This window comes from Carassius gibelio, chromosome A7, assembly GCF_023724105.1.
Source record: "Carassius gibelio isolate Cgi1373 ecotype wild population from Czech Republic chromosome A7, carGib1.2-hapl.c, whole genome shotgun sequence".
Taxonomy (NCBI): domain Eukaryota; kingdom Metazoa; phylum Chordata; class Actinopteri; order Cypriniformes; family Cyprinidae; genus Carassius; species Carassius gibelio.
Genome location: NC_068377.1, coordinates 42495562 through 42509825, shown reverse-complemented (window position 1 = coordinate 42509825; position 14264 = coordinate 42495562). Strand labels below are relative to the sequence as shown.

The following is a 14264-nucleotide window of genomic DNA, read 5'->3' as shown; positions in this document are numbered from 1 at the left end:
GCCAATGCCTGACATCTGAATCCTCTGTGAGAACTGAGACTCCCCTCACCTGCCCTCCCCATCTCCTCTCCCTCTCTCAGCTCCCTGTTGTTCCTGCGTGATCCTCCACTCGTGTATATGATTAGATTTGGGTTTAACAGAAATCTGTAATTACACAGCCATTGTGTTCAAACTAAGCCAAGGAATGGCAACAGTGGAGGCACAACCACAGTGGAGGTACTGCAGGTACTCTGTTGGAGGGTGAGCTGGGAGCCAGACAGGTCGAATCTGAGATGTTTTAGCTGGAAATGGAGGGCAGTGTTCTGGGTCTGAGTACTTTGAACCCCTGCCTGATGTCTGAAGGCAATGGTAACAGTGCTTAAAAAAAAAAAATTGCACAAAGGCAGGAAGGGAAACACATAGGTGGCCAATTTTGCATGGCACCTTAAATGCTGTTGTTAGTCCAAAGTGCCATCTGCATGGTGTGTGTTTGTATACATGGCCTCAGGCAGTGGTTGGTTTTGCACAATAATAAAGATGTGGGTGTGATGCAAATCTATAGCACAGGCACACACAAAGAACAGCACACAGGATTCCACCTAAGTGGGATTTTGAAAAGTAACCTGCATTTTGTGCAGGTTTTCACAATTCATAACTTCAAAAACTGTAGCTCTACCACAGTATACATTAGATATGGTATCAGATCAATTTATATTCATTATTTTATTTTTTGTTGTTGCTGTATGGGTAAGAATCTATTTATATTTTATATAATCATTTCTTATTCAAGTCAAGTTCATGAATTAAGTGCATGTGCATTTCAGGGCACTTATTAAATATTGTATTTAATAATACCGAAGCAATTTTATTTCAATGTGTTACCTTTTTGTTGTTTAGTAATTGTATATTCTTAAAATTTTGCAGAAATGTCTGCAATAGGCTGTTTAATGGCATGTACAATTGTGACAACTTACCCCTCACAGAAATATGTCCAAATATTGGGGCTGAAAGTTCAATTTGTTTAATGAACTGGATCCTTTTCCTCTGCAATAAGTTCCATATTCACATTCAACAGTAATTATATGGTGTTTCATGGAATATACAAAGGAAAAAATGCCAAGGTACCCCATTCAAAATACATCAATGACATTACATGAATATGTTTTAAAGGAATTAATGGGGTCATATGATGCAATTCAAATTTGTCCTTTCTCTTTGGACTGTTACAAGCTCTTGGTGCATAAAGAAAATCTGTAAAGTTGCAAAGTCTCAAATCCAAAGAGATGTTCTTTATAAAAGTTAAGATTCAACCAAGATCCCTAAGATGGCTCATTATAACACATCCCCACGTGTCTATGTCACGATGTGGGAAGATTTGCATAACGGCGCCCAAATGTTAACCCAAAGAAAGAAGGCATAACCTTTATTTTTGCTGTAGTATTGTTGTTGCCGCACCGCCATGTTGTGGAGATGCTGTCTTTCATTGTTAAATCGAAACTACTTATTTTAGCCTTCCAAAAGAGGACACGACTAGAAATCAGTGGTTAAATTGTATTTACAAAACTGTTCCAGAACAGTTTGGTTTGACCCAAATATTCAGATGTGTGCAACAAATTTTAGGGAGGACTGTTTCCTAAACTACTGGATGTTCTGACTCATAGACTGTAATTAAGTTTTTATTTTATATTTAAAGAATTTGCCACTGCTGATTCAAATGCAAGGCTTGTTGTTTGTCCTTACAAATGCAATCATGGTTTTATGTTTACACCACGTGATGCAACAAATGCTTCAACAAATGGTGAGGGGTGTAACATTTCTGTCACACACTTGAGGTTTTCGGCAAATCACAGTGTACTGGATAGCTGGCCAATCACAAAACACCTTGCTTCTCAGAACGATGATCTTTGTAAAATGTGATGCGTTTCAGATAGGTGGAGCATAGAGGAGAAACAATAATGTACAGTATGTGGAAAATAATGTTTTTTTTTTTTGTTTTTTGTTTTTTACTTAAACCATATACACCAAATACACAAAATAATGTTATTTTTAGCAACATCATATAACCCCTTTGAAGGCACAATATTTAAGATTTTTTGATTAAAATATCCAAAAACCACTAGAACAGTGTTATATTTTTTGCTCTCTTGTGTACTCAGATTATCCCAAATGTTTCGAAGAATGTTTAAATCTAGAAAAATAAGCAATTTTAACTAGTGATACAGACCATGTCCATACGTAGTGTCATTGTGTCACCTGCCAATGATGTCATAACCCACTAAATTTTTTTGTTTTGTTTTGTAGAAAACATATGGAAACCCCAAAGACGCTCTCTTAAACTCTGCAGACCCGGTACCGGGTCCTAAAATAGTATTCAAATTGTTTGTATTGCATTTGCAACGCACAAAGAATACCATTAATTGGGGTTTTATGATACATAAAGTAGTCAAATTAAGCTAAGAAATATATTCCCCCCCCCCCATAAATTTCCGTCTAACGATTGCGAATAATTTTTCAGAAGAATGTGTATTTAAAATATTTTTCACAAAACAGTCAAGTCATATATCACAAGAAAGCTCTCATTCTCAGGAATCTGATGATGTAGATCATTTTATTGTGTGACAATCACAGATCGAATGATCTTCAACAGAATCACGATGTAACATTTCTCACCTCATTGCAAATTATTGTTTATCCATCTTAGCACCGCTAAACAGCCACACATACCTATATACTCGATATAATCTTTTAGATTAGAATCTCTTCTTTCAAACAAGACCATTTTTTCGTTTCTGCGTGCTTCCATTGCTGAGATATAAAGCGTTTTGTACAAGTGCGCAAAAGAGATCCAAGAGCTGTATGATTGACAAGATCTCTAACTCATATTGATGCGTCTAAAAGCCTTTCTTCTGCTATAGACATCTGATCTCTTTTGTGAAGCGCTATTAGTCCTAATAGCTGCCATTCACAAGTCGTTCCCTCCAATCGAAGGTGTGAATTCAGCACCAGCGGGAGGGACAGGAACTGGACAGCGACTGCCCAGTCCTTTCCGCCGGTGTGACGCCAGAGAAGCGCTGGTCTCTGGGAAATTGAGTTTTTGGCTGCTTCTAAACAAAGACCACGCGAGGCGAAACTACAAGCGGCCGAATCTCCGGATTTATAATGCATAATATTCATAAAACAAGTTATGGGTGGCCACCTTCGCCGTGGAGAGGTCAGGAAAGCATATACGCGTACTACTTGCCTTTTATACATATGATTCTTTAATCTGAGGCCTGGAAGCTCCGCTAGCAATAAGCTAATCTGTTTATTTTCAATATCGTACAGTATTTGACCGCATCTCAGTGAAGGTACAGTAAACAGTACAGTACTGGGGGAATAAACATAAATTAGTTTGTTGATGCTCCGAAGTTCGCATACAAGCTTCGGGGAGCGTGTTAGCGCTGAATCAGAATCAAAACAAACAGACACGCTGATAAAACATCAAAATATTAAATATGAATGAGACAGGCGAGGTCTCCCAATCTTTACACGATGCAGAATAGACATAAATGAAATGATATGAAGCTGGAGATTGTGGATTCTATTTTAGATTTTGATAGACCAGATATTTTTTATAATTTTATGCATGTTGCTATTGTGTAATTTGACTTATTCTCTTTCAAAGACTGTTCAGAAAACACACACACAAAAAAGCACATTGTATTGAGATGGTTCATCATATGTGAAACAAGATAAATAATACTATTTGTCACAAACAGAAGCTTTTTATGTAACTTCTGAGTGTTTTCTGTAAAATAATATACAGAGATCACATTATTCCATACTGCAAGTGTGCAAAAGATGACTTCATACTTATTTAGACTAAAATTGTATACAAAAATGGTATTATTCCTTCCTTCAGTTGGAATAGAATAACTTTAGCATAGATTAGGATAGAAAGAAATTTCTTTATTTCCTCTACTAGCTGACAAATGTTAGAAAAAAATGACATTGGTCTGAAGTTGCTAGGCCTTTCCTTGCCTGAGCTATTCTATTTCAAACTTCAGGTTACACAAATAAAATAAAAAAGCGCCTTGTTTTTTTCCCTATTTATTATAACACAGACAGCATATATTGTAATTTTTATCAATTTCAACAGTGTTTTATGTAATTTCAAAGGGTTTCCTTTGAAATTATACCAAACTTTCTGAGCTTACACTGTAGCATTAGTATAGGCAGGCATTCAAAATTAGGTAGGAAAATGAAAAACGGAAATCCCCAAAATAGCATTTGTGCTTAAGAGGATTATTAATATGTTTTGCGTTTTAATAGATCGGTGACGACCACATAGAGTAGCATTATAACAGAACTTTCAAATGTATCTAGTATGATGAAACAGCACTGCTTTTTTTTCCCCCCACATACACACGACCGGAAGGAGCAGAAGCGATTGACTGTTGCATAATAAAAGCTCCACTGCTTTCAAGCCACGTGACACGCTCATTCAGCGGCCTTGTTACGCTTTGACGGCATTCAGCCTAACACAGCTTCATTCTACTACATTAATAAATCATTAGCTCATCCATGAACATGATTTCTGCCCAAGTCCTGTCAGATTGCATCAGCTGTGGGGATGAAGACAACAACTCCCATGATTCCACACTCCTACGCTACTCTACGCTACTAAATTACTTTTTCTTTGTTTATTCTGAACACGCGCCCTCTCGAGGTGAAAAATTACATATTGTGCCTTTAAGGATCAGACGTTTAGGATAGTACTGAAAGGGCTAAACTGAGCCTCATCTGTTTCAGAAATGATTTTTGACCTATATACCCTTGTGGTGCCCAAAATGACTCGGTTAACACCTTAAGAGGCAAAGTCCCCTCTAGAGTGTGAGTGTGTGCGGCGTCCACACAGGAGACTGACCCCTTTAGCCTTTTTCCTTGTTCAGTTTACTGTGTGGATCAGTCTGTAACAAGCCCAATCGCTCCCCCTCACACACACATACTCACACACACCTTCCCTGACAGTTTCATTTCCAATTTCTTTACTCATTATGAAGACACAATGGGAAACAGCAGCAGTCTGTGCCAATACTACTATATATAAATAATGCTCGGTCAATGCTTTTACTCCTCTTCTCTCTCTCTCTCTCTCTCATTTGCGAGGACAGCCTTGCAGCTGCTCTTCTGCTCAGTGCACTGAAGGTGACAGATATGATAAGGAAAGGAAAAAAGAAAAAAAGGGTGAGATGAGAAGTTTAAAAATGAAAAAGCTAAAGGCTGGAAGTCTGCAGTCATAACACCTGTCTTCCTTCTCTCTCTACAGCCACTCTACACTGACCAGTCCAACTGTTCTGAGACTTCAGGCCATCTGCTGTTAAACACACACACGCAAACACACAGCGGAGCATAGCAATTAATGTAAAATTGCTCCATTGAGAGACACTCCAGAGATATTATTATCCGATTAATAATTACCTAATGAGTTTATAATAGGCATTTGACTGGTACTAAATGAATTAGATCTGCAGGTGAATCTGGTCCATTTGGGTTTTACTCTTTCATCGTGAATTATTAACAATTTATCGTTAGCATTAGCTCTTTAAACAGCACATTCATTCATTACTGGGGATTCACTTTCCAGAAACCATCAGGGATATTTCCTTACACACCCACCTACCCACCAACCCAGATTTGTACTCGCAAGCATGCTAATATACGCACACTAATGGATGTTTTAGGTGACATTTGCAAGGGCTTTCACAACACACCAGAAGAGCAAAAAGACAGAGAAACACAGTCTTCCAACACTGAGACACCCAGCACAAGGCAGGTAATGGCAACCATTTAGCCAGAATTAGCTGGCAAATTGACTAGGCTTTTACATGTAGCTGTATATTACCCAAGGGGCATTGTAAGGTTTTGAGAAGCCCTGGGCTAAAACTGACCATGGGCTGCACCATGGATATCATGCCAGCCTAAAAGTGCTCAGGTCCCAGAGGGGATTGAGGGAATGTAGAGGACTCAAATGGAGGGGCAAATGGAGACACAACTTTGTACAGTGTCATTGAATATGTGCTTTTTAAAGGTACAGTTTACCCAGAGCCATATAGAGAGAGAGTTGCGACAACGGAAGTTCGAAATGTTTAGTTGTCACGTGATTCGTGTAGACTTCAAATAGTTCCAGGAAGTGCGTTGGCGGCCATTCAAACTGATAAGAGTAGAGTGACAGAACTGCGATTTCTGGTAATAAGGAGTCAATAAATGCATTTATTTTATATGTTTATACAACACACTGACATATGTATGAAGCATGAGTATGTAGTTACAGCGATGTTGCTTTTAAAATATCAAATCGGGTAATATTTGAGGATTAGTGTTCAATTACCGTTATTTTAAAAACGTATTTCAGGCTAACGTTAAGTTTTATAAACACGGGTTACTGTTGCCTTTTTACGTTACATATTGTCCATTTTTTCACTGATCTAATGTTAACTCATGTCATATTGATGACTTTCAGGTAGTACAGAGACAGGCTGGTGACAGGTGATTTTCAGCTGGGACCGCACTATGGGTCAATTAACTGTTACCAGCAGTAATTAGCATGTTAAATAAATGTAAAATGAAGCTTACTGTTTATAATTCTTACAATTACATATAGTAATATAATTATGTATTATAAATAATATACCTATTATATCTAGTATAATTATTACAATACTTATTCATGTATACAATATATTCAGGTTTAAAACAACTTAAGCATACTCGTATATAAACATGTACACTGCCATTCAAAAGTAATGATGCTGAAAATTCAGGTTGGCATCACAGGAGTATATTCCATTTTAAAACAGAAAACAGTTATTTTAAGTTGTAATTATACAATTAACTATTTACAGCAATTCATGAATACATTTCTAATAAATTTAATAGCATGACAAGCATTTTGTATGTGTCCTTTCTTTAATGTTGTCCTTGCATAGTCTCCACCATGGTTTACTGTGCTGCATGGGGATGCTCCACTCAGTCAGAGAAAGGTGTGCGAATGTATGGCTTCCCCGCTGACATAGAGAGGAGAAAATAATGGTTGGCTCAAGTCAGCAGGAGCAATCTAAATACAAATAAAAATTACAACAACAAAAAATTGTTAGGTAATTATACTTAACATTTATTTGCACTTTTTTACATTGACAATGTTTTACTAGAAATAAGGAACAAGCAAAGCCTTGCAAAACCCAGGGAGCTGAGACTCATGGTGAGACATTGCAGGGAGTCATCAGTGTTACCTATAACTGTGCATTTAACCACCATGTGATATGTACTGTATGTGGGTAGACAAAAAAAAAGGTGTGTGTGGAAACTAAACTGAAGTCAGTATGCAGACAAATTGCGGCAAAGCAATTTGTCATGACCAAAAAATTCAAGAGTAGGCTGAGACCAGATGCTATTCCCACAATCTTTGTACATCGTCCTGTGGTCAAAAAGAGGAGGGCCCTGCTCCACGATGCACCCCTAGACCTGTGAACATACAAGAAATGGCTACTGATTACAGCTATGTTATTTCAGGTGATTCATATATAATAAGTACAAACTCGTACTAGTTGAAGTAAAGTGATGTGATATTTTCAATATTTAACATTAGCAAAACCATGTATTCTACCTCTATCAGTTTCAAAGGTTGAGGAAAAAAGAACGAGGACACTCAGAGAAGGTAAAGTGAGAGTGAAGAAAAAGGACATGGCTAGAGAGGAGAGACAGGGACAGGTGACACTGCCCAGTCAACCAGCAGCAAGTCAGTCAGCAGCCAGTCAGCATTCCTGTGAACCATCAGCCAGTTACCTGGGTCTATTAAAAAAATTTAAGAGACAAGAAAAAAAAAATAAAGATCAAGCAATGCAAAGGCAGCACTAAGAAAAATAATGAAAATTCAGCTATCAAAAAAAAAAAGGTCCCCTCAGCTCTCCTGACCTGCATCCTCACTGATGCTCCATCACAGAACAGTGCAGTGGCACCACTAATCCTCCACCCACCAGAACCCACAGAATGTTACAGTATGTTACTTTTATACACTAACAAGTTTAAGTATATAATACAGTATTATTATATAATATAGACAGGTAATAGTAAATGAATCACAATGACTAAAAACACTCCACCCATGTTTTTGCAAACTCAATTCACTCTAAATGTATATCAATAGGGTGCATTTTATTATTAAGTGATTTAATACGTGTAATAAGGAACAAACTTTATAACCTCATTTTTACCACTTCCACTCACCGCTGTCACACGTTATATTGAACTAACGTAATAGGCTATGTAACGTTAGCTAACTTTCCCCACCCTGCAAAAAAATGTTTATACTCCTTTTTTTCTAATTGCAAACACGATGGATGAAACTGAATTATGAGAACAGATTTTACAATTATTAGGGTGTTCGTTACTAACTTTATTCAGCTCCAGTCCTAGCCTAATCTGTTAGTTATCTGATAACAAACCTTAAATCTACTCATTTAATGAGTGATTATCTGCTAGAAGGTTTTAATTTGCAATTTATTGTTATTAAGATGTACTGATAATATTCAATCTTATTATTTAAACGTCTTACCTGTTAAAAGTGCGTCGCAAACGGTTTGTTCTGCTGCATCTCTATGGCGCGGCATAGGTTTGCTGCTACTTCCGGGAACTATTGAGAGGCTCCACGAGCCGCCATTGCTGTAAAAAAAGCGTTCCATTGGAGTCAATGGAGTTGTCGCAACTCTCACTCTATATGGCTCTGAGTTTACCCAGGAATAAAAAAAAATATATATTTTAATCTACTCATACTCAATACTTGATACAAACCTAAATGCTGTATAAGATAGCTTTGTGTAGTTAAAAGACCTTAAATTAAAGGGCAGTTTACTTAAAAATGAAAAAGGCTTTCATAATTTACTCAGTCTTATGTCGTAACAAAACTCTCTTGTTCCACAGAAGAAAAACAGTCACACTGGTTTAGAACAACATGAGGATGAGTTGATTGTTTTCATTTTTGGGTGAACCATCGCTTTCAGTCAATATTTACTGATAATCTTCCCCTCTGGTGATAAAGAGTGAAAAATGAGAGCTTCACTGGAAACAGAGCTTTTGAATGGCTTCAAAAAACTTTATTACATTTTGGTAATTGTTTGTTTATTACTGACAGCTACGGTCACTCCACAAAACTAAATCAAATTACTTCATTTGTGACTTAGGCCCCGTCCACACGGAGACGCATTTCTGTGAATACGCACAAATTTTATATCGGATAGACATTTCGTCTACACGGATCCGGCGTTTTCATTAGTTTTCGTCTGGACGGCTAATCTGTATATTTTCTGAAACGATGACGTCATCAGCCCACGTCTCCCCCCTAGTCAGACACCTCTACGTCCCGTAACAGTAACAAAAACATGAACAAACACTGAACGATTGTCTTTTTATTAACTAACATTAACACTGATTAAAATATGAATTGTTCAAGGTTTATGAGCATAGTCCAAGTCTTCTTCTCTGTTTTTAGTGTATCTCTGTGGCAGAATTACAGCGCCACATACTGGTCTGGCATGTATTCTACATCATTATGCGGTTTCGTGTGGACGCGGATATTTCTTGAGACGAGGAAAAAAAGATCGGATTGGGGTAAGCTCCGTCTCCGTGTGGACGGGGCCTAAATGACGCTTAAATAACAAGTCCTTTGAGATGAGCTATTCCTGTAAATGGCAGTATTTGATTAATTAATATCTCTACGAATCACGTGAAGGTAATTTATCTGCGTTTAGAGATTGCACTTTAAATTGAGCTACAAACATTTCTGATCTTCCTAGCGATAAGGGAACTCCCTCTGAAAATAGATGTGCTTTCTAATACATAAACAAAAAAGCAACAAGACTAAGAAAGTAACCATGCAGAGGTGGGGTCTTGTTACAAAGGCAGAGCAGAGCCAGAATTAACAGCTCTTAGCTGGCGACAGTGTGACATTCAACTCTAACATATGCTCTTAACAGTCGTCAACACCAGATTCCATAAAAACCCTGCCACATTTGCACCAGCACACACATGGACACACACCTTCACCTTAACTCACTCACCTCAGCGGCTTTCAATCATGTGTCAGGGCATAGCATATGGAACAGTGACAAATAGACAGTGGATCGTTGAATGCGACCTCTCACCTTCAGTAGTGGCCTGAAGCTTGTGGGATGTCAGACCTGTAAATACAGACATCAAGTGAATGGCGTTCAGGCCTTGATTTATAGAGTGCAATTATTCAGCACATCTCTTTCATATTACCTGTGCCAGATCACTGTTAACAAACGTGTAAATCAAACAGTGTGGCAAACTACTTGTAAGAAGTGTGTGTGTGTGTGTGTGTGTGTGCTCCTTTATCTCTGGGTGTCCTGGTTGATGGCACAGCCAGGTTTGATGAGTTGCTCTCTGAGTGATCGTAAATAAAGATGGGGGACAAGAGCTCCCAGGGCGCCGACCTCTCCTGTCACAACTTTCACCACACACAGAGCAACTGATACATCCTCCACCTCTCTTCCGAGAGCCCACATATTTTTCATTGCACATTGGAAATCAATAAAGAGCAAATTATTTATGGAAAATATACTCTGTGCTGAATTATTGTCAGTGCAGTGCTCGGGGGATACGGGAGCGGGGTTACCTTCCAAAATACACAATCACAATATATATATATAGAAATATTGGGGGATGGTGCATTTGTTTAATGTTGCCGTTTCTGAGGCTTATTTACATTGAAAAGAAAGATTTTATGAAAAATTAGAAAGTACTAAGTGTTTGAAGGCTGTTTTATTATTTTACACCTTCTGTAAGAGGACTGAAGTCTGCGTAAGTGTCTTCTTCAGTGGCAAGACTGAGTTTGTGCTTCAATAGAGGGAAGAGGGGTCTTTGACAAGGTGATTTACTACAGGCACTTCGCAGGACACCAACTCCCACTAGCAGTGGCACAGTCGTCACATCAGCTTTTCTGTTCTCCCTCCTCTTTCTCTGACAGACAGCAGGCATACCTCTTCTGGAATGTTCTCTTACAATAACATTTATCATCTGAGCACATTATAAATCACTCTAGCTAAATTGGATGTGATAAGCACAGCAGTGACAGCACAACATCCCCCTCCTCTCTGCCTTAGATCAGAGGCATCCGCACTGGAAAGACCACTAGGCCTGTCAGGGTCTCATTCTGAACCTCTGAAACTTATTTTTGGGTGAGGTGATGGGTGTTCTGTCTGTGTTAGTAAGAACTATATATATATATATATATATATATATATATATATATATATATATATATATATATATATATATATATATATATATATATATATATATATATATATATATATATATATATATACATACATACACACAAACTGAATTTTGGCAGCCATTACTGCAGTCACGTGATCCTTTAAAATCATTCTAATATTCTAATACAATGCTAAGAAAGAAAGAAAGAAGGAAAGAAAGAAAGAAAAATAATTTCCTAATTATTATTATTGTTTCTGACATTTTTTAGGATTTTTTGATCCATAGAAAGTTCAAAACAAAAATTTGAAATGAAGTATTCAAAATGACTTTATTGTCATTTTAGAGCAAATTGACAAATCCTAGTTAAACAAAACTTATACTTCTTTAAAAAGACAATGTAGATTTAATTACTAAAAATAAATTAGGAGGCGGTACAAAATGTATCTAGCATCAAACACAATGCCAAAGTAATAGAAAGGCAGTTTGTATTAACCTATGATTTCCTGTCTCATATACAGCATATTAACAGCTTCATCTATAGTTATTGGAGTACTAGAGATTATGAAAAATTAGAGATGCAGGACATATTGGTACCATATTGACTTTGGGTGTGAATTTGTGATTTTCTTAACCATTTTATTAGAAATTGGATATTTTAATATATGTGCTAATGTTTTACTTTGAAATTATTTTCCTGTAATCTAATGCTCACTTAAAATGTATATTTAAAAACATTTAATAACTAAATTAAATATTTATCAAATCTAGAAATGTAGCCAATTTTTACATTTAAAATAAAATGTGTTATTTTTTTTTATCTTTGATTTATCATCGTGTTTATTTACACTAAGCTCAAATAACTTTAGACAACATATAAAATAATAACTGGATTCCATCAGTATTGGCCAAAATGTTAATATCAGTGTATCTCTAGAAAAGAAGTATTATTACATTATACAATTCTATAAAAATAGTATTTAGAGAGAAAGAAAATAGTAAATCAATACAACACATGCAAAAAGATGCACTGCATTTGAATGATCTCTCAGACTCTCTTGTTTATTGGCCAACCTGGAAATACATGCAAGATTCCCTTCAGAGAAATGCACTTCGGCAACATTGTACAGGGGTCGCTTTCAAACATGCAGACGTACACACACATTTTTGGCAGATTTATCGTTCCTAGGTTAAAGTCAGGACACAGGTGACATAAACCACCAGGAGGCGTGTCCATGGAGAGAAGTTTGCTTTTACGTATTTTCTTTTCCACCATTTAAAAACAAGCAGTTCCCAGTCTGCTGTAAGTGAGCTGAAGTCATTAAAGCCGGTGTGGAAGTGTTTGAGTCACATGGCTGTAGAGTAATGGGATCCCTGGAGAATAACTGCTGTTAACTTTAATCTCTGAAAAATCTCTCCTGTTCTCTCACCAGTCCTATACTACAGCTAACACGGCTGAAAACCATATGCTGGGGTCGAATACAGTGCTATTTCTATGGCTGTGTGTATGTTTTTAAAAGCTGACAGACATACTTAAATACAAACACAACCTTTGTGCTATAATCAACAAGACTGGATGAATGCTTGCACACATTCGTATGAAAAAGCATATATGCAGAAGTATTAGACTATCCTTTGCCACCACACAAACTTTCACTTATAAGACATAAACACTACAGAGCACACATTAACACAACTACAGTGCAAATGACAAACATTTACACATTTCTGTAGCCCCTTCGATTCGAGTCACCTAAACGTCTGTCAACACAAAATGAGGGATCTTAATACTTGTCAGATAAAGAAGGAATAATGTAGAAAAAAAAGAGGGAAAAGGTGATATAGGGAAAAGGTGAAAGAAAAGAAATGAAAGAGGAAGGTTTGATTGATAAGGTCCTGAATCTGGCTATTTAGGGACTGGCGGGAAAGGAAGCAGCTTCTGCCAGACAGAAAACCAATTAATCTGTAAACAAGCTTTACAGCGGCGGCAGCAGCAGGTCTGAGCGCTCTCCTGCTCAGATAAGGCCACAGACGGCTATTTATTGTACATTTTAATTAAGTGCTTGTTAACGCTAGTTATCTTAACAGTCACAAAATTACCGTTGTAATGCATTCTGTTTGAGGAAAAATGGAGCAGAGTGTGAATGTTTTATGAAAGCCAAGCACAGCTTGGCTTCATTTGGAAAATCACAGAGCAGGAAGCAAAGAGGAGGCACGGTGGGTGCGCGATGATCTGAGCGCCGGCGCTAATGGTTATTTAATATGGCCATCAGCGCTTCCCAGTCCCCAGCATACGGAGAGCTAGCACAATAGCCTCCAAACCCTCTTTAACACTTATTTGAGATGACAGGAAAAATGAAACCGTTTGTGCTTTCAATAGAAAAGCAATCATTGGGACATTATCCTCCGCTTGCCCTATCATGCTAATGCTGGGTAAAAATGTCACCAAATGTATTTAAAAGGCTGATGCAGTGCTGCTCTGTGATTCCTGCTGCCCGCCTGATTAATAAAAACCTTCAATTTGTATGTAAATGCAACCTGGGCCTCATATCATCCTCACACCTGCACGGAAAATAATAAACTCAAGCTTGATGCCGCAATTACCAGAGTTTATGTCATATCTGCTGCATGGTGAGCGAGGGGGAGAGAGAGAGGAAGAGAGAGCACTTCAGGGTTAGGGAGGAGTGTAATGAGTCTAAAGCATTGCAGGTAATGAAACCGTACGAACAGATGATGACCCCCAGGACCAAATGTCCTGGTATTGATGTCCAGGACATCAACACACAACACACCTCAGAAACAGCTACGCATGGTAATTCAGACATTAACATATGGGCCATTCCTGTTATACTGTACCTTTTGAACTCTATATTCTTTCCTCAAGCATTCAAACTTTACTATCTAAAGTTTACTATTTACTATCTATTTCCTATCACACAACAAGTGGTTATTTGAGTTACTGCTGCCTTTCTATCATCTCTAGCCAGTCTGCCCATTCTCCTCTGACCTCT

The 14264-nt window shown here is 37.5% G+C and overlaps 1 long non-coding RNA gene across 1 annotated transcript; it reads right to left on the bottom strand.

Moving 5' to 3' along the window:
- Positions 1–6783: 6783 nt before the first annotated feature.
- On the bottom strand, positions 6784–8747 carry LOC128017498 (uncharacterized). Its single transcript, XR_008184473.1, has 4 exons — positions 8573–8747; positions 7625–7809; positions 7131–7482; positions 6784–7025 (listed from the first exon to the last, which is right to left on the bottom strand). It is a non-coding gene; the product is annotated as an uncharacterized LOC128017498 (long non-coding RNA).
- Between the last annotated feature and the right edge of the window lie 5517 nt (positions 8748–14264).